Source organism: Coregonus clupeaformis, chromosome 20 (assembly GCF_020615455.1).
Source record: "Coregonus clupeaformis isolate EN_2021a chromosome 20, ASM2061545v1, whole genome shotgun sequence".
NCBI classification, from domain to species: Eukaryota; Metazoa; Chordata; class Actinopteri; order Salmoniformes; family Salmonidae; genus Coregonus; species Coregonus clupeaformis.
Window position 1 is genome coordinate 38,934,764 of NC_059211.1, and position 25,531 is coordinate 38,960,294.

The window sequence follows — 25,531 nt, forward strand, 5'->3', positions numbered from 1 at the left end:
GCATCGGTTTGTGGTGGTAAATAGACGGCTACGAATAATATAGATGAGAAATCTCTTGGTAGATAGTATGGTCTAAAGCTTATAATGTACTCTACCTCAGGCGAGCAATACCTCGAGACTTCTTTAATATTAGACATTGCGCACCAGCTGTTGTTGACAAATAGACACACACCCCCACCCCTCGTCTTACCAGACGTAGCTTCTCTGTCCTGCCGATGCATGGAAAATCCCGCCAGTTCTATATTATCCGTGTCGTCGTTCAGCCACGACTCGGTGAAACATATGATATTACTGTTTTTAATGTCCCGTTGGTAGGATATTTTTGATTGTAGATCATCCATTTTGTTTTCCAATGATTGCACGTTGGCCAATAGAACATTTAATAAGCACAATCTTAGTCTTTTACTTCTTACTGTATGAATGAAGATGTATTCAGTAGGAGCATTTTCCACCATACAGTTCCTCTCATTAGATGGGACGATGCCCTTATGTTTGGCTGAGAAAATTGGAATCGATTGTAGAGAGCAAAAAAAGAGCCAGCTGAAATTAATCTGCTCACTTTTGCAGATTAAACGATAATGCTCGATGTGGGGAGTCTGGACAATGCTGTGAAACCAAGGTATTAAAAAAATCTCTAAAATAATGCTCTACACACAGTTTCAGATTATATCCAGCCAAGATTACATGATAATGCTCAGGTGGAGGCACTTCATTGATGCTGTCCAAATTGCCAGGAGCACTTTTATTTTCTAAGCAACCTACCTAATTACATTTATCCTGGACAAAAGCCTGCAATGGATCTCCCCCTTCCCAGTCATGGCCATTACCACCCTCTCACCTTTATCACACATATCTTTATGCATAATACTTGCCAAAGAGTATTTATAAAGAGAGATCACAGAGATGCGGAAGACCACAGTATCTCCAATTGAATGGTGCCAATTTGAGAAAATAATAATCCCTCTACTGCCTCCAATAGACAGGGATTAAGCATACCCCTAAAAAGGTGTTCTAGAGAGTCTTTGCTGGGGCCCTTTGATATAGATTTTCCAGCTCCACTAGAGCTGAAGGGCAGTTGGACAAAAAAAAACTATGGGGAGGGATGAAATGCAGAGCCCCACTTTGGCTAATTGATTGGAATTCTGTTGACCATATGTGTCTACCTTGCACTGCACTGGGGGGTGTTTCACGTGGACCACATTCTAGGAGAGTGGACGGCTCTCAGCCCAGTTCGGCGTCAGTGGATTAAAATACTTAAAATAGAGCATCTCAAAACTAAAATGTAGAGGTGGTTTCTGTGTGGCATTGTCACCTTATAGCACAAACTGTTCTGCCCTGTGGACTGGAGCGATTCACTATGTCCAATATGTTCGAAGCATATTCGTAACTCTTTGTGTAACTGTTTCTAGAAATCAGTTTAATGTGTGAAACACTCTAGCCCCAGAAAGAGTATCTATCCTAGAGACATCCTCTGCACTATGTGATACTGGAAACCCCACTGGTACTCTCCTGAGTAGCGCAGCGGTCTAAGGCACTGCATCTCAGTGCTAGAGGTGTCACTACAGACCCTGGTTCGATTCCAGGCTGTGTCACAATCCGGCTGTGATTGGGAGTCCCATAGGGTGGCGCACAATTGGCTCAGCGTCGTCCAGGGTATGCTGTCATTGAAAATAATAATTTGTTCTTAACTGACTTGCCTAGTTAAATAAAGGTAAAATATAGCCAAGTTATTGTTACTCATTGTGTATTTATTTATTCCTTGTGTTATTATTTTTCTATTATTTCTCTTTTTTTCCTCTCTGTATTTTTGGGAAGGGCCTGTAAGTAAGCATTTCACTGTTAGTCTACACCTGTTGTTTACGAAGCATGTGACAAGTGAAATTTGATTTGATATTTCCACAGTCACAAAAGGCTGAGGCCCAGAAAAAGTATTACCCTACCACCAACAGTGCCTTTCTTATCTAGTTCCACCGTTTCCCATATAACATCTCCTTATTAAGTTTATATCTTGAACCAAAATGCTCCTATCTTAAGATATTGTGGGTAGAATGAAAGTAGCAGTGTAACGTACGTACAAACCAATGATGTCAGCGTGTTATTGACTCTCCAAGTTGAATGACTGAGCAAAGGATAGGGGGTGGGGTGGAATCTATCTATTGCAGTCAGTGACCAGCCAGGCAAAATTGGGTTTACAAGCGAATGTGGGGGATGGGTGGGATCCTGCAGTCTCGTTTCCGCAGACATAATCGCTCCCAGTAGCTGCGCAGCTTTTAAATAGTTTACAATAATTTATCCCTGTATTCTGATGAGAACTCAATTAGAATAGCTAGGAGCAGAAGCTGCCATTATGGACAAATTGGAACGTCACGACAAAGATAATTGAGGGTAATGTTGAAATGGATACCACGTTACAAACAGAGGGTAGAATGAAGGAGGTGCAGATTTATTAAAAGGGGGAAAATACTAAATTACACATTACGTAACATGTTTTACAGGAAATGCCTCTCTGTTGCTGCCAAAACCACAGTCCTGACTCAGACTGCATAGGGGAGTAAGAGCGAAGTAGGAGTTGGATGATCACACACACTTTTCTATCCCACCCCTCAGCACACAATAAAAAATATTCTGTGTGTATTTTCGTGGTGCCTTATAAATTCCTTCAGATTCGGGGTTGTATTCATATAGTCAAAATGAGATGTACATACAAACACAACATCTAAATCGATATTGAGCTATTTCTAACTCCGTTTTACATTGATGGCAAGTTAATGTAAACTGTATTAATAATGTATTATTTGATAAATGACACATTAAAAACTCACAGATTACTAAAACAACATGGAAGCATACTTACGAAACCTGTAAACAAAAACAAAAACTGGGTTATCTATAAAAGCACAACCCATTTGTTTATATATTATGTAAAATAAATCAATATAAATAAAGATATTGATACAGATCTCACAGGATGGTTTACATTCAAATTGTATAAACGATTACCAACTTGTATTATTTTGGTTTCAAATAAGAGCAGCTTCTCCCTTCTATGCTAACATGTGGTTTCCTCTGTCTTCTCTCTGGAGGACAGTTAACTGTCTAAGTTAGATTTACCATTTGTAAATGTTAATGTGCAGAGGTTTGGATCGATTCAGAAATAGAACAGCCCAGGCTTCATGCATATCGACTGAAAGGAAAGTATGCCATCTCAAGCAGCACTTGGTTGTGCTTCTGAATAATTTATTCACTTATCTACAGCAGGAGTTTCAATCTTAATGATTAAGGTTACACTCAAATTATACCATATCACCGTATCTACATTACTGAGTCTTTATAAAGCCATATTACACAAAATTATTCTTTGCTAGAACCCAGAAATGCTCAAATAACTTTTCCTTGACCTGTAAAGATAGTTTCCTTCCGCTATGTATAGGCAGATCTAGATGCTGCGGACATTTCAAATACTAATTCTGTACCATCACACAGTATTGATAGGCAGAGATAACCTGTTTTGAAAGGGAAGAAATGTCTCCCTGTCAGTGGGGAAGTGGGGAAGGATGGTTGAGATGTAATCAATTGCTTGCATTGTCATGGTTTAACGGCAAAGGGCATCGACTGGCTCTGCTGTTTAGATGGCCAGGGTCACGTAAAGTTGTGGAGACCTCCTAGGGGCTATAGATCCATTGAGTGGGACACTAAAACCTCATTAGTAGAAAGAGAAAAGGTAACTGTTAGGCGAAATATAGCATGTACAATCAAAGCAGAAAGATTTGTGACCCATTGCCATGAAAACAGGACAACCAGTGGAGCACAAACAACATTGTAAATACAACCAATATTTATCTGTTTACTTATCTTCCCCTACTATTCATACTACAACTATTTGCACATTGTTAAAGACACTGATAATATAACATTTGAAACATCTTTATCCTTTTGAAACCTTTGTTCTCACTTTTGTTTCTTCTTTATTTCACTTGCTTTGGCAATGTAAACATATGTTTCCCATGCCAATAAAGCCCAATTGAATTGAAAAGGGGGAGTATTTCTCTCTCTCTCTAACACTCACACACACACACCTTCATGCAATACAACAGGCGCCATCATACAGTATTTTACACATCATGATATGGCCATGGATTGCTGAAGATTATTGCTACAGCCTTCTCCTGAGATCCCAGCGAGGGGTGAGATGTCTGAAAATAACTGCCTTCCTTCTTCACCTATTTTCCCCACCACTGTTCACTTGTCTCTCCCTGGTGTGTGCAGTAATGGCCATTACACTGGCAGTCCTCTGCCCAGAGGAGCTTCTGACTCTACTCTGCCTCTCATCACTCCCCTGCTTTGTTTCCAGAGACTCCCTCCTCAGTGCTTTTGTGTTGTCTCAAACAGCTCCTCCTTATCTTGTCTCTACTCTCTATCCTCACCTCACTGGCCTATTCAACAAGACTAAAATGTGGTTTTGTGATTCCAACCTACAAAGCAAAATATACATCTGAATATCCTCCTTATCTAAACCTTGTAGGGTTTGGGAGTGTGTTGGTGACATGAAACCTTAAGCATAATTGGGCTATCATTTAAAGCTGTTGCATGTTACATTTCGGCAAACTATATTAGGCATACTCTCTTACTTTACAGTATCATGATACAAACAAAAACATCTGTTGCAGGAGCGTGAAGTATTGTGATATTATTCATGTTTTCAACCAATGAGAATGAGAGACAATTGTGAAACAGGAAGACGCTGCAGTTTGTACAAGTGTAACAGAGTATCCTTTCCCTATCCCGACCTGGAGTGCGTTCAGTTCGATTCAACGTTTGCTAAGTTGCGTGACGGTTTGTACTGAATGACATTTTTCCCCAAAACGTTCTTCAATGTTCTTGAACAGACTTTGAGGTACGTTTGCTCCAGTGGATGCTGCTTAGGGGAGGACGGCTCATAATAATGGCCGGAATGGAGTGACTGAAATGGTATCCAACACATGGAAACCAAAAAAACACATGGAAACCCAAAAAGCGGTGTTTGATACCATTCCATTGACTCCATTCCGGACATTATTATGAGCCGTCCTCCCCTCAGCAGCCTCCACTGGTTTGCTCAGTTTGGTGGGTTTGGCGGGTGTGGCTTGAAGCAATGAGTGATGTATTTAAAGGTCAGCGGTGCATTTTGAACCCACAACCTAGTTAGCTGTGTGTGCACTAGTAGCGGCCAATAATATTATACAATAATTTCTAATCGTATAATGCCACAATCCAACAAAGATCCTGCTCACATCAATATAGGCCTATAGCAATACTATAACCAATGGTTAGGCCTAGATTAGATTGTTTGTTAGTTAGATTGTTATTTATATGTTATCATAACCAGAGTAATTAGATCAGGACAGGCTTCATTATTCTTAACATTGGGTATTTTGTTGCTGTTGTGTATTTGTATCATCATAGCTAGTTTTTCTCTGTGGGGCTGGGACTGGAACATCTGTTCATTAGCACCATCTTGTTTTTAAAGGTCCAATTCAGCTGTTTTTATCTCAATATCAAATCATTTCTGCGTAACAATGAAGTACCTTACTCTGATTTGTTTTCAATTAAAATGATGAAAAATACACAAAAATAGCTTCCTAGCAATTTCTCAAGCAAGAATTTAGCTAGGACTGTCTGGGAGTGGTCTGAGTGGGGAGGGGAAAACTGAAAATGTGCTGTTATTGGCAGAGAAGTTTGGAACTCTCTTTCTTATTGGTGTAATAACTAATTTACCGCCTGGTGATGGCGCCAGGCAGGCCAAAACTCTATCCCACCAAAACAGGCTGAAATTTCAGCCGGTCTTCAAACAGCTCTTATACTAAAAGGGTATTATCATCATTTTCACAATTTCACACTATTCAACCTCATAGTGTGGTAATATATATATATATATATAAAACATAGGAGAATCACGTTTTTTTTGACTGCACTGGGCCTATAACAGGTCAAACTCATATAAAATACACATTTTTACATCTTCTTTGGGAAATCGGTCAACTTTAATATCCAAAAATAGTTTTTTCCCCAGTAGTAGAAACCATGCCACCAGTGAACAAATTTACATTTTGACATTGTGAAAACAACTAGACTTAGTAGCTAGCTGTTTAGCCAAGATGAAAAAGCTGTTGTTTACAAACGCACCAGACGTGGTATTTTTACACAATTCACCTATTTCAGGCCAGTGTGTGATAAATTATGTTGTAGATATTTGCATATTTTTATATAGAGTTCTGCATCTGCGACAAAAATGTGCTCTTATGTGTATTTTCTACAAAGACTATTCCAACAACATTAGGTATATAGGTACATAAAACACTGCTTTATACTGCTACACCTATTTTAATGTTTTTGTGTCCTACAGTTTCTACCTAACTGCAGACAATTGCATGCCTCATTTTTGCCTGGAAAGTCACCTCCTCAGTGTTTCAGTGTCTGAGGCGGTTGGCTGGTTGTGAACCGTTTGGCTCTTTCTCCACTAGCAAGCAACCTTACAATGTACCCCAATTGCTCTTCAATGTAATTTTTTAAAGGATTTATCAAATGCTACACTTATGTAATCAAAACACATCGCTCATTTGGGATTTTAACTACCAAGCCGCCATCTCGGAGTAGATTTATAACGCTTTATTGTGACTATATTTTAGAAAATAGCGGTGGAGGAGGAGATTCCATATAAGGAGCACAGCAGAGAAGGCACCCCTTGTGTGATCTGGGCATTTAAGTAAGTGTTTTCTTGGCTTTTCTCGTGATTGTAGGTCATATAAAATATACTACGAGACGCATTCATTGTACACTATTGTTTGTAGGTGGTTATGGTCAATTGTTTCAGTGTCACTGACATTTATTTTGGTGATTTCACAAAGGTGGGGGATGGGCAGCGTCAGCGTGTGTCCGCGCGCGCATGTGTGTGATTGTGTGTGTATGTATATATGTGCGCGTGTGGTGACTAGAAGCTTGCTTCCTAAGCATATCTATAACTTCAGAGGGTTTGTAAGGTTGCTTGTTAGCCACTTTACATGTATGAGCATCACTGCCAAGCATTTTAGCTAAACCATTAGAAAACTTTTAACATATGAGAGGTTGAAAACACAGATTTGTGGCCACATCTAGCTGTAATGCAAGCTTTATTGTGACACATGGACACAAAAAAGCATGTTACCATTAAATGGTGCTAGCAATATAAAATGGATGTGGATATGTGGAAACATTTATTTAGCCATATGTTCACTTTTATATAATAAAGAATCAAAATCAGAGCTTATTGACAATTCAGCAATGTAACCCATGATTGTGGGGGAAGGGAACCCAGAGTCAGAGAGTGCTACTCTAGTGGCGCATTTACCCCAGTGTTTTACCCAAAAGGCTCAGACTTTGCTGTTTCCATCTATGCGGCCGGTACCGTGTCGCACTGGGCCATGGCTCTGGCGGACCTGCTCTCACTTGGGGCCAAAGCCAGACCACTGGTACTTTTCAGCTTTCATTTACATAACAATGGCTCACTGTGAACTTGAACACCTTTTCACAAAGCAAGTGTTTTGATTATGCAGAGGTTGTTGATCCTGCTTTTTAGAAGTCCTCACAGTGTCAGCCCTAGCTATGGCAACACAATTTCACTAGTCTAACATAAGGGTGTATACACTACTAGTGTAACGGGTGTTACAGTCGAAAAGCAGCACAGCTCAACCTACTGACACAGCAGTTGACTCCAATGCTTCCCACAGTTGTATCAAGAATGGTCCACCACCCAAAGGACATCCAGCCAACTTGACACAACTGTGGGAAGCATAGGCCTCCTGTAGCTCAGTTGGTAGAGCATGGCGCTTGCAACGCCAGGGTTGTGGGTTCGATTCCCACGGGGGGCCAGAATGAAAAATGTATGCACTCACTAACTGTAAGTCGCTCTGGATAAGAGCGTCTGCTAAATGACTAAAATGTCAATGTAAAGCATTGGAGTCAACATGGGCCAGCATCCCTGTGGAAACTGTTGAGCATGAAAAACCCAGCAGCATTGCAGTTCTTGACACAAACCGGTGTGCCTGGCACCTACTACCATTAACTGATGAAAGGCTCTTAAATATTTTGTCTTGCCCATTCACTCTCTGAATGGCACACATACACAATCCATGTCTGTCTCAAGGCTTAAAAATATATCTGTAACCTGACTCCTCCCCTTCATCTACACTGACTGAAGTGGATTTAACAAGTGACATCAAAAAGGATCATAGCTTTAACCAGGATTCACCTGGTCAGTCTGTCATGGAAAGAGCAGATGTTCTTAATATTTTGCTCACCCAGTGTATATTCCAGTTGTATTGCCTGACTTAAGAATTAATATTGAATTTAAATGTTGCAGGTAAACCTAGCTCCTGTTTAAGATGGTATTGACCCAGTACAGTCTGACCACTATGCTTTATTATATTATGGGGATATTCAATCAGTGAAATGATCTATGATAACAATAGAACAAAGGCCTAACACAACACTAGCCTAGTTAATTATCTGCTTTACACACAAGATGCCTATTCATATTTCATAGAGAAATTAAGTTGATCATATTTGCTATGGAAATACATAGCTTAGTCTCACCTTCTTATGTAGCTAGTGGTGGAGTAGCACAGTTATGTAACAGGTGCTTGACAGTAGACTGAAGGAACATGTGGGGGAGGGGTGGGATGAGTGGATTTCAGTTCTTCAGCGGCAGTTCTTTGTTTCATAGATTGCCAGGACCATGACAGAACAAGACATCAATATAAAATCATCTATCATTAGTTCTCATACCAACCCATATTTAATTTAAATGGTACACATAGGCAGAAAAGGTCATTTACAATCAGAAATGCAGTCAGAATTATGATCTTAGTTCAGGCTAGTTCTTATTGTGTGTTCATGTGCTTTATTATTATTGGAAACTTGGGACTACTGATGAAACTCCCGGATACGCCAAGCTCCCGGAATCATCAGAACTACACGTTTACAATGTCCAAAACCATTAATGTGAGCTTCCAAGTTGGGAATACTAGTGGGAAACCTGGATAGCATCGTTGTACCCCGCGTTTCCCAGTTAGGCTAGACAGTTCTGAATTTTCTTCTTGCAAGGAGCATGTGAACGCAACATTACACCTTCACAATGAGCCTTATTATGCCTAAATAATGTATTGCCCAAAGGGAAATCAAGTGACATGACTGAGGGAGCGAGACTTAGCCTAGGCCCAATATTAATAATGCTGACCTCTACACTAATCTGAAGGGGGTTAGGATAAATAATAAAGGTCTAATGCGTAGCTAGAGAGATGTGAAGTTAACTCTTATTCACAAGCTAATATAAATCAGTGCCAGGCTGTGTGTTCGCGACCTTTCCGTTGCTCTGTAGTTTGTTTTTCTTCTGGGGAAGCCCAGGGAGACAAGCAGCAGCCCCTCTCCTCTTCTCTCCCTGTTGACACTAATCACATGGTGTGTGTTGTGACCCCAGAGGTCAAGTTCAACATTCTGAATGCCCCAGAGCCCAGAGCACCCTCCCACTTTAGAGTAGTGCCTCTAAGTCCCAAGGCATACCTTCCCTGTGCTGTAACAGAGAGGGGAAGAGTAACATTCCAAATACATCTGTCATGTGGATACTGCGGTCATATTTTCCCTTAAAGGGATACTTCGGGATTTTGGCAATGAGGCCCTTTATATACTTCCCCAGAGTCAGATGTACTTGTGGATAAAAATTGTACATCTCTGTGTCCAGTATAAAATAAGTTAGAGGTAGTTTCGCGAGACAATGCTAACTAGCATTAGCACAATGACTGGAAGTCTATGGGTATCGACTAGCATGCTAGCAGATTATATGAATGAATTCATACTGTGCTAACTGAATACAAAACCAAATGAAACAAATATTTTCCAACATTGTTAAAGGCTACATATGATAATAGATAGGATTATTACACAACTACATATTAACAAAACATTATTTTAACATGATCATCAAAATGTAGTGTGCTATAGGACTAAGCGCAGCACTTATTAATTAATTAATGAATAACATGAGTTCCTATTTCCTATTGTACCATTATGAGTTAATAAATAACCTAAGTTAATCAGGCTATTTATTCAGGAAGCCATAGGCTGCAGATGGAATAGGAAGCTTTTGATTGTGAAATTATGTATACAGTGGGGAAAAAAACTATTTAGTCAGCCACCAATTGTGCAAGTTCTCCCACTTAAAAAGATGAGAGAGGCCTATAATTTTCATCATAGGTACATGTCAACTATGACAGACAAATTGAGATTTTTTTTCTCCAGAAAATCACATTGTAGGATTTTTAATGAATTTATTTGCAAATTATGGTGGAAAATAAGTATTTGGTCACCTACAAACAAGCAAGATTTCTGGCTCTCACAGACCTTTAACTTCTTCTTTAAGAGGCTCCTCTGTCCTCCACTCGTTACCTGTATTAATGGCACCTGTTTGAACTTGTTATCAGTATAAAAGATACCTGTCCACAACCTCAAACAGTCACACTCCAAACTCCACTATGGCCAAGACCAAAGAGCTGTCAAAGGACACCAGAAACAAAATTGTAGACCTGCACCAGGCTGGGAAGACTGAATCTGCAATAGGTAAGCAGCTTGGTTTGAAGAAATCAACTGTGGAGCAATTATTAGGAAATGGAAGACATACAAGACCACTGATAATCTCCCTCGATCTGGGGCTCCACACAAGATCTCACCCCGTGGGGTCAAAATGATCACAAAAACGGTGAGCAAAAATCCCAGAACCACACGGGGGGACCTAGTGAATGACCTGCAGAGAGCTGGGACCAAAGTAACAAAGCCTACCATCAGTAACACACTACGCCGCCAGGGACTCAAATCCTGCAGTGCCAGACGTGTCCCCCTGCTTAAGCCAGTACATGTCCAGGCCCGTCTGAAGTTTGCTAGAGTGCATTTGGATGATCCATAAGAGGATTGGGAGAATGTCATATGGTCAGATGAAACCAAAATATAACTTTTTGGTAAAAACTCAACTCGTCGTGTTTGGAGGACAAAGAATGCTGAGTTGCATCCAAAGAACACCATACCTACTGTGAAGCATGGGGGTGGAAACATCATGCTTTGGGGCTGTTTTTCTGCAAAGGGACCAGGACGACTGATCTGTGTAAAGGAAAGAATGAATGTGGCCATGTATCGTGAGATTTTGAGTGAAAACCTCCTTCCATCAGCAAGGGCATTGAAGATGAAACGTGGCTGGGTCTTTCAGCATGACAATGATCCCAAACACACCGCCCGGGCAACGAAGGAGTGGCTTCGTAAGAAGCATTTCAAGGTCCTGGAGTGGCCTAGCCAGTCTCCAGATCTGAACCCCATAGAAAATCTTTGGAGGGAGTTGAAAGTCTGTGTTGCCCAGCGACAGCCCCAAAACATCACTGCTCTAGAGGAGATCTGCATGGAGGAATGGGCCAAAATACCAGCAACAGTGTGTGAAAACCTTGTGAAGACTTACAGAAAACGTTTGACCTGTGTCATTGCCAACAAAGGGTATATAACAAAGTATTGAGAAACTTTTGTTATTGACCAAATACTTATTTTCCACCATAATTTGCAAATAAATTCATAAAAAATCCTACAATGTGATTTTCTGGAAATAAATTTCTCATTTTGTCTGTCATAGTTGACGTGTACCTATGATGAAAATTACAGGCCTCTCTCATCTTTTTAAGTGGGAGAACTTGCACAATTGGTGGCTGACTAAATACTTTTTTTCCCCCACTGTAAGTAGGCTCAAACCTTATTATAATTGAAACTTTTAAGTCCAAGTGCCTTAAAAACATGTAACACGTAGCCTAACGATTGCAAGGTGCAGCATGTGTCCAAAACATTGGAGTCCGGTCCAGTCATTCAACGCTACATGTTTCAACTTCTCCCTTAATTTTATTATACAGTACTGGGATGGCGACTTGGGAGAAATATGTGCAAGATGGAATCTTGTATCGCCTGTCCAGCTTGTTTATCATCTTCTTGAAGCTGACTGTGTAAATAGGAACCATGTCTTTGGCTTTGTGATAGTCCCCTGTAGCTCAGTTGGTAGAGCATGGCGCTTGCAACGCCAGGGTTGTAGGTTCGTTTCCCACGGGGGGCCAGTATGAAAAATGTATGCACTCACTAACTGTAAGTCGCTCAGGATAAGAGTGTCTGCTAAATGACTAAAATGTAAATGTAAAATGTGATGGCCTCAGTGATTTCTGTGTCCACAGGATGTTTTTTGTAGGGCATTACACTTGAAAACACATCCGCAATCAATTCCTGTTTAACGTAGGTGGGTGGTTGTGGCTGAGGAGCTTTGCTCCTGTCGGTCGCTTAATTTTTTACCATGCAATCGTCATAAAGTAGGGGATGGTTCTTCATCAAATGATTGAATACATTTGTCGTGTTGCCTCTTGTTGTCGCCACAATGCTGAAGCACTTTTGAACAACACTTGCATTTGGTTGACATTGGTTTGCCTGTAGCCGAAATACTGCCATGCCACTGAAGATGTGCCCTGCTTTGGCACCAAATCGACGTTCTCGTTGGAACTAGCAGGACTCATGTTTCCGACACACACTGAGGTAAAGGCACATAGTTTCTAAACCTCATACTGTACTGTCTTTGGGTAAAGCCCTTTCTCTCCTCACCAGCATCTAACTGTACACTCTAAGCGGGGACGCTTGTGATTGGCCAGCATGTGCAGGCCATGCAGAGTGAGAGAGCCCACTTGTGATTGGTTAGCATCCTCTCGGCATGTAGAGAGAGAATGAACGGGGAGTCTAGCACATCTCATTGGAAGAGGTACCGTAGTAGTTTTTGTCCTATTAACGGAGTTTCAAAGAAAGGAGAAAATCGCAGCCTCTTGCAATATGGATATTGGACATGTCAATATCACTATTTCGATCTCAATTCGATTAATCATGCAACCCTATTTTATTTTTTATTTCACCTTTTATTTAACCAGGTAAGCCAGTTGAGAACAAGTTCTCATTTACAACTGCGACCTGGCCAAGATAAAGCAAAGCAGTGCGATAAAAACAACAACACAGAGTTACATATGGGGTAAATGAAACATAAAGTCAAAAATACAACAGAAAATATATATACAGTGTGTGCAAATGTAGCAAGTTATGCAGGTAAGGCAATAAATAGGCCATAGTGCAAAATAAGTACAATTTATTATTAACACTGGAATGATAGATGTGCAAGAGATGATGTGCAAATAGAGATACTGGGGTGCAAATGAGCAAAATAAATAACAATATGGGGATGAGGTAGTTGGGTGGGCTAATTTCAGATGGGCTGTGTACAGGTGCAGTGATCGGTAAGGTGCTCTGACAACTGATGCTTAAAATTAGTGAGGGAGATAAGTGTCTCCAGCTTCAGAGATTTTTGCAGTTCGTTCCAGTCATTGGCAGCAGAGAACTGGAAGGAATGGCGGCCAAAGGAGGTGTTGGCTTTGGGGATGACTAGTGAGATATACCTGCTGGAGCGCATACTACGGGTGGGTGTTGCTATGGTGACCAATGAACTAAGATAAGGCAGGGATTTGCCTAGCAGTGATTTATAGATGACCTGGAGCCAGTGGGTTTGGCGACGAATATGTAGTGAGGACCAGCCAACAAGAGCGTACAGGTCACAGAGGTGGGTAGTATATGGGGCTTTGGTGACAAAACGGATGGCACTGTGATAGACTACATCCAATTTGCTGTGTAGAGTGTTGGAGGCTATTTTGTAATAGTGAAACACGCTGAGAAGAATGATTGTATTGGTCAAGCAGAGCGATCAATGGAGGAGGAGGAGGCAGCTTTTCTTTGGAGCACATTAAATGTAGGCCAGTGTGCAAAACATTTGTTTGCGGCAAAGTAGGATAAAGGCAGGTTTAGGGCCCTATTCAATATGTATCGCAGAAATTCAGCGGTACAGCGTGATTTAAATTGAAAGGCAATGTTCCCGCATTAGCGGAGACTGCATTCACGATAAACGCTGCAGATGTCTGCTCAATAGGAAATTACCTTTACATTTCTATCGCCCAATCTGTAACGCTTCAGCGATACAGATTGAATAGATCCCTTACTATTTGCTAGTAGCAGTAAGCTAAGAGTGACCTGCTTGGTGACAAAGGCTGTGTTTACATGGGCTGGTCTTTTAGATGGTGTGCACAACTTCCTGAGAAGTCTGATCTAATATGAGAAATCACGTGAACCAGATTTGTGTGAATCATATGAACCAGTTAAGGACTGTAGGCCATATGAATTAAATGGTAGTCTCTTATTTCACTGACTGAGTTTAGGACTAATAAATGAGGAGTAGACCTACAGTATATTCGCATGACATTTTACATGGGTTTTCTTTTTCTTTCCCAGCATATTACAGTTTGTTTGGCTCATGAAGTGCTAGTAGATTGGCTAAGTTCCTTATATCCTTCATTTTCAACCAAGAGGAGAGGTGTTATATTTAGGCCTAAACTTGAGCACAATGACTAGATTCTGTGCTCTGCTATCTATTAAATCTAACTGAAGTTATCAAGGATTTAGCATAGACCATTTCACGGGTCACAGACGGCCTAATTAAACTGTTCACTGCAGCTTTCACTGGGGCTAGGGCTGTGGTAACAGCTCTGTCTCACCCTTGGTCACGAGGAAGACTGAAAAGGAGTAGGGACTTGGAAGCGAAGTAGAGGGTGGCAATTGACCGTTGAAGGTGAATTTAGATTGTCTTCCCATGGGTATCAAAAAATGTGTTGCACAAGTTAAACAGTGAAACCTAATGAAACCTTCATGTCCATTATTAGGATTACCAAATGTAATTTCTGACTCGCATGAAATAGCCTGGTAGTTGTCGACTGTACAATGCACTACAAACTGTGTGAATGATGAGCCAATGTCTAGATTCCAGAATCAGGGAAGTAGGCTATAAATCAACACTAACTAAACAAACACCGGAGAGTTTCACATGAAGTTCCGACAGAATGTTCACACGCTGAATGTATGCTACAATGAAAATATAGCAAGCTACCAAACACGTTAAACTGCTATTTAATGACATGCTGGGTCTGTAGGATCTCGCTCTTCCTGCACTGAGCCAAGTAGTCTGACTAGCTTGCAAAGCATTTTCCAGGATCTGTACACGCCCAGTGAAATGCTAGCCTACTACCTTTGCCCATCTTAGAAACTCTACTATGGAATGTGATCTGTGCTGCGATAACAGTGGGGGAAGGAAAGGGAAAGGAGGAGTTCACTTACTCATAGGTCATGTAGGCCATCACTTACAACATCTCTTAAAGCTTTAATTAAATACTAATCCCTGGTGTATACTGTATTGACTCTCATCAAATAGCAAGAGGATCCCCTCTCTTAGCACCTTTCAATCTGAAAACTGTGTTACTTAGGCTAGGCTATTTACTGATTTTTGGCATCAAGGACCATCCTGCTTCGGCTTATTAGTTAGACAAATCTAAAGGCTCTAATTTAGAAAAACGTATGATGTTGCTTGCTGAAGTAGTATGGAGAAGCAGACTTGAAGATTATAATTGGTTGACTTCTGACTGTTTGTGGGTTAGCCTTACACTAAAGGTTGAGTGAGATGGCAATTTCATTTCTTAACGTGTATTAATTGATTTTAATCAGAATCTCTTTCTTTTGTCCTCAGACTGAAGAGGGATACTGTCAGATATCTGAATGACATTCAGGCACATGGTAAGCACACTAACCTCCCTCTATAACCTATCTGATATCTGAGCTAAATCTTTAAGGTTGAGTCTTTGTGTAAACAAACATTTTCATAAATGCCTGCTTGTACTATCAAAGCTGTTGCAGGCTGTTGGATTGTGAGTGAGGAATGAAGGTGGCTATAGACCATTCATGACGAACTATCCTTACCTTGCGTGGTTCCAAGCAAAAGGCAGACTTGTTGCACCCACACAATGATCTAGTGTTGTCACAATACCAGAATTTGGACTTCAATACCTGGTTTAGTATCACGATACTCAATACCAAAACGATACACAATACCAAGATGATACTCGATACCGAGACGATACTCTATACCGAAACGATACCAGGGCAAATAAAGAAAGCTTATTAGCTCAAGTCACAGAATAACCACTGAGCTTTATTTTTTAAACATTGAACATTATTTTGATAATTGGTAGAACAACTAAAATAACAAATTGAATATCTTCTATTATATACGCAATTTCATTAAAATTTCAAAATAATTTTACTAATTACATATAAACTGTTTAAAAATGTAATTTGATACATATCAAGGTTAATTCAATCTATGGCCATAATATTGGGTCAAATGACATTCATTAGAGCTAAATAATTGAATCTATTCAATGAGTAATTTAGTTCCAAAACGACATAAAAACGTTGAAGTATTCAGCCCTCTTGACTTTTTGTTACGTTAAAGCCTTATTCTAAAATGGATTAAATTGTTTTTTCCCCTCATCAATCTACACACAATACCCCATAATGACAAAGCAAAAACAGGTTTTTAGAAATGTTTGCATATGTATTAAAAATAAAAAATGGAAATAGTACATTTACATAAGTATTCAGACCCTTTACTCAGTACTTTGTTGAAGCACCTTTGGCAGCGATAACAGCCTTGAGTCTTCTTGAGTATGACGCTACAAGCTCGGCACACCTGTATTTGGGGAGTTTCTTCCATTCTTCTCTGCAGATCCTCTCAAGCTCTCTCAGGTGGGATGGGGAGAGTCGCTGCACAGCTATTTTCAGGTCTCTCCAGAGATGTTAGATCGGGTTCAAGTCCGGGCTCTGGCTGGGCCACTCAAGGACTTTCAGAGACTTGTCCTGAAGCCACTCCTGCATTGTCTTGGCTGTGTGCTCAGGGTCATTGTCCTGTTGGAAGGTGAACCTTCGCCCCAGTCTGAGGTCCTGTGCGCTCTGGAGCAGGTTTTCATCAATGATCTCTCTGTACTTTGCTCCGTTCATCTTTCCCTCGATCCTGAGTAGTCTCCCTGCCACTGAAAAACATCCCCACAGCATGATGCTGCCACCACCATGCTTCACCGTAAGGATGGTGCCAGGTTTCCTCCTGACGTGACGCTTGGCATTCAGGCCAAAGAGTTCAATCTTGGTTTCATCAGACCAGAGAATCTTGTTTCTCATGGTCTGAAAGTCCTTTAGGTGCCTTTTGGCAACCTCCAAACGGGCTGTCATGTGCCTTTTACTGAGGAGTGGCTTCCATCTGGCCACTCTACAATAAAGGCCTGATTGGCGGAGTGCTGCAGAGATGGTTGTCCTTCTGGAAGGTTCTCCCATCTCCACAGAGGAACTCTGGAGCTTGGTCACCTCCCTGACCAAGGCCATTCCCTCCCGATTGCTCAGTTTGGCCGGGCGGCCAGCTCTAGGAAGAGTCTTGGTGGTTCCAAACTTCTTCCATTTAAGAATGATAGTCCACTGTGTTCTTGGGGACCTTCAATGCTGCAGACATCTTTTGGTACCCTTTCCCAGATCTGTGCCTCGACACAATCCTGTCTCGGAGCTCTATGGACAAATCCTTCGACCTCATGGCTTGGTTTTTGTTCTGACATGCACTGTCAACTGTGGGACCTTATATAGACAGGTGTGTGCCTTTTCAAAATAATGTCCAATCAATTGAATGTACCACAGGTGGACTCCAATCTAGTTGTAGAAACATCTCAAGGATGATCAATGGAAACATGCTACAATTCCCAGAATGCATTTAAACTCCCAGGGTGCAATGCTCCACCCAGGGCTGCTGGCTAGTGGCTACTGCTAGCAAGCCCAGACGAATGCAAAGTACTGTAGTCTAAATATATTGCTTGTCATAGCTAAATTATGAGCGCATTTCACGTTACCTTTGGGTTGTAATCCTATTATAATGCTTACATGAATATCATGCTGAATATATATATATATATATATATATTTATATATACGTGCAACAATTTCAATGATTTACAGTTCATATAAGTAAATCAGTAAATTCATTAGGTTCTAATCTATGGATATTACATGACTGGGCAGGGGCGCAGCTTTGTTGGGCCTGGGAGGGTATACGCCCACCCACTGGGGAGCCAGGCCCAGCCAATCAGAATGAGTTTTTCCCCACAAAAGGGTTTTATTACAGACAGAAATTCTCCTCAGTTTCATCAGCTGTCTGGGTGGCTGGTCTCGGACGATCCCGTACGTGAAGAAGCCGGATGTGGAGGTCCTGGGCTGGCGTGGTTATGCGTGGTTGTGAGGCCGGTTGGACATACTGCCAAATTCTCTAAAACGACGTTGGAGGCGGCCTATGGTAGAGAAATTAGTATTCAATTCTCTGGCAACAGCTCTGGTGGACATTCCTGCAGTCAGCATGCCAATTGCACGCTCCATCAAATATTGACTGTGGCATTGTGTTGTGTGACAAAACGGCACATTTTAGAGTGGCCTTTTTATTGTCCCCAGCACAAGATGCACCTGTGTAATGATCATGCTGTTTATTCAGCTTCTTGATATGCCACACCTGTCAAGTGGATGGATTATCTTGGCAAAGGAGAAATGCTCATTAACAGGGATGTAAACAAATTTGTGCACAACATTTGAGGGAAATAAGTATTTTGTGTATGGAACATTTCTGGGATCTTTTATTTCAGCTCATGAAACATGGGACCAACACTTTACATGTTGCATTTATATTTTTATTCAGTATATGTTTGTCAATCAAAAATAATTTGAATTTAGTTGCTAGTAGAATATTACAATGCAAAATGTAATGTGTAAAATAGTTGGTCATTTTCAACTAAACCACCTTTGCACTGCTTTGTAACACCTTTTGCATAGGACGGCTTGCCCTCATCTGCTCTGTGAGTAAAGTATTCCCATAGTTTGCTTCTGGAGCCAGTTTTGTCAACAAGCTGTGGGCGTGGAGGTATGATGTTTTCGTTAGAAGAAGCCATGCTGTCTGCATTTTCTCTCTCTTCTTGCTTGTTTCTCAAAAGTGGCTGGTGCTGTGTCAGTTGCAAGCGCAAGAACAGCCTGGCTAGCTACTGCCCATTGAGAAGATTCAGACAAATTACTAGAAAGACTCGATCCTCTCAATCCGTATAGGATGTTAGACGCATTTGACAGAAGTGCTGAAGGTAACAAAAATTCTAGTACCGAACCGTTTTTTATGTTCTAGTTTTTAAAAAGTACAGATGTTTCGGTATACTGTCAAATACTACAATGATCACTGTAACTTTCGCTCATTAGTGGTCTAAATGTGCTGCTTGATAAACCTGCCTCTAAGCCCTGTAGATTAAAGCAGTTCTGCTATTGAAATATCTAATCCACTAGAGTGGAGCCACGTTATCAGGAGCTTAGTTTACTAAGGCTTCTATCCTGGTATGGGCCTTTTGTCATAGCCATCAAGGTAGGCTATCTGTAATGACATGGTACCATATGCAAAAAACATTTGTCTAAGGCCTAGTTACTGTTGTTTTGCAACCATTGAAACAAAGTGATTAGTGTAACATGGGCTTGTTAAGGTCTTACAATATCAGTCTGGTGCAGTGGTTGAAGTGCTTTCTTTAACATTGCCTTTGAACGGCAGAAGGCTTTACGTAGCAGTCAACAGAAATTTTTAGGCTACATACCTCATGCTTTCACACTGCAGGGGAAACAATTGTCAACTCTTCAGTTTATTTTACATGTCAGCTAGAAGTCAGATGTACTTTTTAACGACAATGTTGCAGCTAGGCCTATATGTAGCTAAGATTACTATCAACCCAGTTCGATGACACAATGAAGACATCTTCCTGCTCAGGGCCTAAAATAAACTTTTTGGTCCACCAGCCAATGTGGCAGGTAGCTAACAAAAACTACCAGCCACTCAGATTCTTTACCAGCCAAAATATTATTTTTCCATTCAAATTACACCAACAAAACACAAAAAAACAGATGAGCGTGCTTTGTAATGTTTCTAAAACAATAAATATATTACTAGTAAGAAGCACTAACTAAAATATCACAGATGAGACAAAAATTTTCACCTGCCCCTTTAAGGGCGGGAGGTTACCGTGTTAACGTGAAGAGTCATGTTTGTGCCTGTGAGATTGAGTCTGACTAGTAGCAGCGTTGTCGTCTTTTCCCTAGCAGTTGAAACTCAAACATTGAAAACAACCTAGCTCGTGAACAAAACAATGTAAATAGCCAATAAACATAAGGACAAAGTCTCACTTCAGTAGACTTTAATTTCAAGTAAATTAGCTCTTCAGGTGCGCACAGACCCCAGCTAAGCAGTGTTGCAGCCCATGGTGGGATAGGCTATATAGGATTCGTAGTTCTTTGACTTTGTGCAATTCATTTTCCAGCTATGAAACATAACGGCAGAAATACTTTGAAAACAGTTACTGCTGCATTTATTTTACTATAAATGTGATCATACTTGACTATATGTATTCACAAATGCGAGTGAAATGTTCACACTGTGGAGCCCTGACCATCCGCCAATGTGGCTGGGGAAATAGACATCTTACGCGCCATAATTTTAGGCCCTGTTCCTGCTGCAAGACAGCGGTGTGTATTTTATGAGGGCACTCAGTGAGAGGTGGATTTAATCTGGGCTAAATTAGGAAGCGTTAGCCTCTTACCTTGGGGCCCCTAACATGTTTTTGGGATGATCTTTATAAAGCTTTGATTAAAGGGGAACTCCCCTCCAAAAACATTGCCAACTATAACCAGGTTTCCATCCAACCATTTTATGCGAGTAAGGTACGTTGGATAAATAATGTCACGACAGGCCTGATGGAAACAGCAAATTTGTCGGTAAACTTTCCAAATGTCGACAAAACAAAATACGCTAGACAAGGTTGGATCTTTTTGTGTCTGTAAAATGTATTATGTGAGAAATGTCGGTGGAAACGCTTTTATGCGCAAATATTGATATAATAACCATCATATTGAAGTAAACTTGGAGTCACGTGATATGTTGTATGGTCCTCCCACTACAACTCCGGAAAACATGCAGTTTATTATGTTACAGATAAAGTTATGATGAACTTCACAGGGTGGTGAAAGTGCACGGTGATGAGCTTGCTGCTCCTTTCCAATAAATACAAATGTTCTGTTGACATTGTAATTAAACAATCTTGGGTCTGGAATGAATGTTTCAAGCCTGCTGCTGGCTAAACCAACAAGCTCTCACAGTCTCACTGCAGAGTTAGACGTTTATCCACGTTTCTCCAAACGTCAAATTTCAAAGTTGCTCCAAACGTCAGATTCTGAAGGTTAAGGTTTTGGATATTACGTTTAGGCACTCATTCTGAATGGTTAAAGTAAGGGTTAAGGTTTGGGATAGGGTTAAAACAAAAAAACTAGTGTCCACCACTGGGATCAAACCTTCTGATCCAGAGTCATGGGATTACTTGATGGTAATAGCGCTCACTGTTGCCCCTAGTGGCCGGTCTTGAAGGCATTTCCCAATGTCCTCAGGACATGGATAGACGTCCAATTTCGAAGTCACTTTTGAGCGATCTGCCTGGGTTAAACAGGCCTAAATATACTCTAAAGCAGGGATCATCAACTAGATTCAGCCACTGGCCGATTCTTTTCTTGAGCGGATGGTCAGGGGGCCGGAACATAATTACATAATTGACCGCAAGAAGCCCAAAAAACATAATTTCAAACCTTGCCCACATTTGTATGCGATTACATACAGTTTATTAAGTACATCCATCTTGTACCAGGTTGGACCCCTCCTCCAGAACAGCCTGAATTCTTCAGGGCATGTATTCTACAAGGTGTGGTGTTCAAACATTGATCAATTGGTATCAATGGACCTAACGTGTGCCAGGAAAACATTCCCCACACCACCGCCACCTGCCTGTACCGTTGACACCAGGCAGGATGGGCCATGGACTGGGCAAATCCTGACTCTGCCATCAGCATGACACAACAGGAACCGGGATTCTTCGGACCAGGAGCCGCTTCTTCTTGTTGTTAGCTGATAGGAGTGGAACCCGGTGTGGTCGTCTGCTGCAATAGCCCAACCAACGAGTTGTGCGTTCCCGAGATGCCGTTCTGCACACCACTGTTGTACTGCACCATTATTTGTCTGTTTGTGGCCCGCATGTTAGCTTGCATGATTCATGCCATTCTCCTTCGACCTTTCTCATCAACAAGCTGTTTTTGCCCACAGGACTGCCGCTGACTGGATGTTTTTTGTTTGTCTCGCTATTCTCTGTAAACCCTAGATACTGTTGTGTGTGAAAAGCCCAAGAGGCTGGCTGTTTCTGAGGTACTGGAACTGGCGTGCCCGGCGCCTAGCACCGACGATCATACCACGCTCTTAGGTCACTCGTTTTGCCCATTCTAACGTTCAATCGAACAGTAACTGGATGCCTGTCTGCCTTCTTTATATAGCAAGCCACGGCCACGTGACTCACTGTCTGTGTCTGTAGGAGCTAACCATTTTCATGAACGGGGTGGTACCTAATACACTGGCCACTGAGTGTTTTTCTCTCTATTATGCATGGGAATACTTTGGAACAGATTTCCAAAATTAAAATCACTTGGAGCGGATTTGCTGGTGTTTTTAGTCTTATGTCCAGCAATAAAACATCTGAAAACTTGGGGGGCCAAATAAAATCAGTTCTGCCAGTTGCGGAAACCTGCTCTAAAGATAGTGAAGATAGCTTGGCAAGTGTATGCCCTACAGACCATGCAGCGTGTATTCTGTTCCCAAATAGCCTAGATATCCAACATTATCTCATAAACCTTTAACATACAAAAGAGGATTTGACATTTTGTAGTGCTGCAGTATGTTTGTCAATTGCTTAATTTTGACCCTCTGTTTTTCTTGCAGGTTGTGAAACTGGTGGACTGTACCCTTTCAAAACATATTTGTAGTGAAAACAGACTTACTACTGTGGTAAGTAGCCTGTAGGAAGCTACAGATGTATTTCTTTATGGTCTCCGTTTTTGGCTAAATGCTGTGTAATCAGCCTTAATTTCTGGGTAGGATTTTCTCTCTTTATTGGATGGCTTTGTCTCTTTGTTCCTCAGCTCTTTGAGCATAAATGTGACAATTGTCATTGTAGTGTAGCCTAGTTACTGGGGGAAAGAAACGCTCTATGGGTTATGGCTCTGAGCACTGTAGTGAATGGATAGTAGGCAGGATGGAGAGAGAGGGACGTAAGGTCACTCTTGCATACCTCACTCAGGCATGATCAGGTTTCATACCTCAGACCTCTATGCATTGAAGAGGCAGGGATCCTCTGCAGAACACTGTCTTGTGAAAAGCTTAATAGCTTGGTAATGTTGAATGGAGAATATTGAATAAAAAAAACCTCTCACAGGTCTACACTGGCGATTTGTATGTTGATGTGGAAGCGATGTCTCTTATTAAAAGGACCTTAAATGTGCTCCTGACATTGGGATTGATATGCTAGTACGTGGTATGTGGACACCGCTTCAAATTAGTGGTTTCTGCTATTTCAGCCACCCCCATTGCTGACAGGTGTATAAAATCGAGCACACAGCCATGCAATCTCCATAGACAAACATTGGCAGTAGAATGGCCGTACTGAAGACCTCAATGACTTTCAACGTGGCACCATCATAGGATGCCACCTTTCCAACAAGTCAGTTTGTCAAATTTCTGCCCTGCTAGAGCTGCCCCGGTCAACTGTAAGTGCTGTTATTGTGAATTGGAAACGTCTAGGATCAACAACAGCTCAGCCGCGAAGTGGTAGGCCACACAAGCTAACAGAACGGGACCGCTGAAGTGCATAGCGCTTAAAAATCGTCTGCCCTCTGCAACACTCACTAACGAGTTCCAAACTGCCTCTGGAAGCAACGTCAGCACAATAACTGTCGGGAGCTTCATGAAATTGGTTTCAATGGTCGAGCAGCCGCACATAATGCCAAGCGTTGGCTGGAGTGGTGTAAAGCTCGTTGCCATTGGACTCTGGAGTAGTGGAAACACATTCTCTGGAGTGATGAATCACGCTTCATCATCTGGCAGTCCGACGGACGAATCTGGGTTAGGCGGATACCAGGAGAACGCTACCTGCCCAAATGCATAGTGCCAACTGTAAAGTTTGATGGAGGTGGAATAATGGTCTGGTGCTGTTTTTCATGGTTCGGGCTAGGCCCCTTAGTTCCAGTGAAGGGATATCTTAACGCTTCAGCATACAATGACATTCTAGACGATTCTTTCCTTCCAACTTTGTGGCAGTTTGAGGGAGGCCCTTTCCTGTTTCAGCATGACAATGCCCCCGTGCACAAAGCGAGATCCATACAGAAATGGTTTGTTGAGATCTGTGTGGAAGAACTTGACTGGCCTGCACAGAGCCCTGACCTCGACCCCATCGAACACGTTTGGGATGAATTGGAACGCCGACTGCGAGCCAGGCCTAGACGCCCAACATCATTGCCCAACCTCACTAAAGCTCTTGTGGAAGCAAGTCCCCGCAGCATGGAAGCAAGTCCCCGCAGCAATGTTCCAACATCTAGTGGAAAGCCTTCCCAGAAGAGTGGAGGCTGTTATAGCAGCAAAGGGTGGACCAACTCCATATTAATGCCCATGATTTTGGAATGAGATGTTCGATGAGCATGTGTCCACATACTTTTGGCCATGTAGTGTGTTGTTGAAGGTCTCTAATTTTTTACTTTAAAATTGGATGCAAGGGGAATCCTGTAGTTGATGAGTAGGCTAAGGATGGATGTATGAGGAAGTATAGGCTACGCACGTGTGAGAATTTGTATGGATGATAATAATAATAACAACCGTCATTTCCTGATGTAACAGGAAATTTGTAATCATTTAACTTTGCCGAGCGCTAAGATAAACTGATTAGCGATAAGATGAAAATAACATTTGCGTGGCACATTGGAATTAATAATGTGATTTGCATTTTTGTTGTTGTGGTCTTTTGTCTTAATCTTGGCCTAGCCACAAAATGGCTAGGCTAAAAATACAGTATGTAAGAATAGGACTAGCCTAAACTTTATTTTGAATTTTCTCAATGTTTTGAAGGCTACTATGCAATTAACTTCCAATTCCGACAGCATTATGCACGTTGGCTATGTTAAGGCCCATACTTCCTCCTTCCAGTGGTGAACATTCACCATTTCAACATATGGATTGAGTTAGTGTTGGGAAGTTGATTAGACTGTAATGTGAAAGGAGCCAGCACTCCAGTGGATTACACACGTTCACCTCAAAGGTACGTGATGTTACGTGATGGCAATTCAATGTACTTACATGCCAATTAGTCGTCCACTAGGGGCAATGCGAGTGCCTGTTAACACCTAGTAGTCTCACAACAAGCTAGGGCATGGTGGATGGGGTTGAGGAAGAGCTAAATCGTGAGCTACGGCTCCGAACATTGTGGGTTCAATCCCAGTGCTAGGCACATGTTTTTTTAATTTAGGCTTTTTTCTAACCTTAACTACTCAGGATGAACACCTAAACTTAACCCTCGAGGTTAGTTTCAGTTTGATTAGTGAATGACAGCACCGTCGTTGTGCAGTTGACTGG

At 41.4% G+C, this 25,531-nt stretch overlaps 1 protein-coding gene across 3 annotated transcripts in view; it reads left to right on the plus strand.

Moving 5' to 3' along the window:
- Positions 1-6,454: 6,454 nt before the first annotated feature.
- The window catches only part of LOC121533379 (F-box-like/WD repeat-containing protein TBL1XR1), a 45,266-nt gene continuing 26,189 nt past the window's right edge, over positions 6,455-25,531 (plus strand). For 2 of the 3 annotated variants that reach the window (XM_041839265.2, XM_041839267.2), the window contains exons 1-3: positions 6,476-6,742; positions 15,683-15,729; positions 22,853-22,918. The gene's annotated coding sequence lies outside the window, so the exon portion shown is untranslated. Of the gene's footprint in view, positions 6,743-15,682; positions 15,730-22,852; positions 22,919-25,531 lie in introns of all 3 variants that reach the window. The other variant, XM_041839266.2, reaches the window with a different exon arrangement.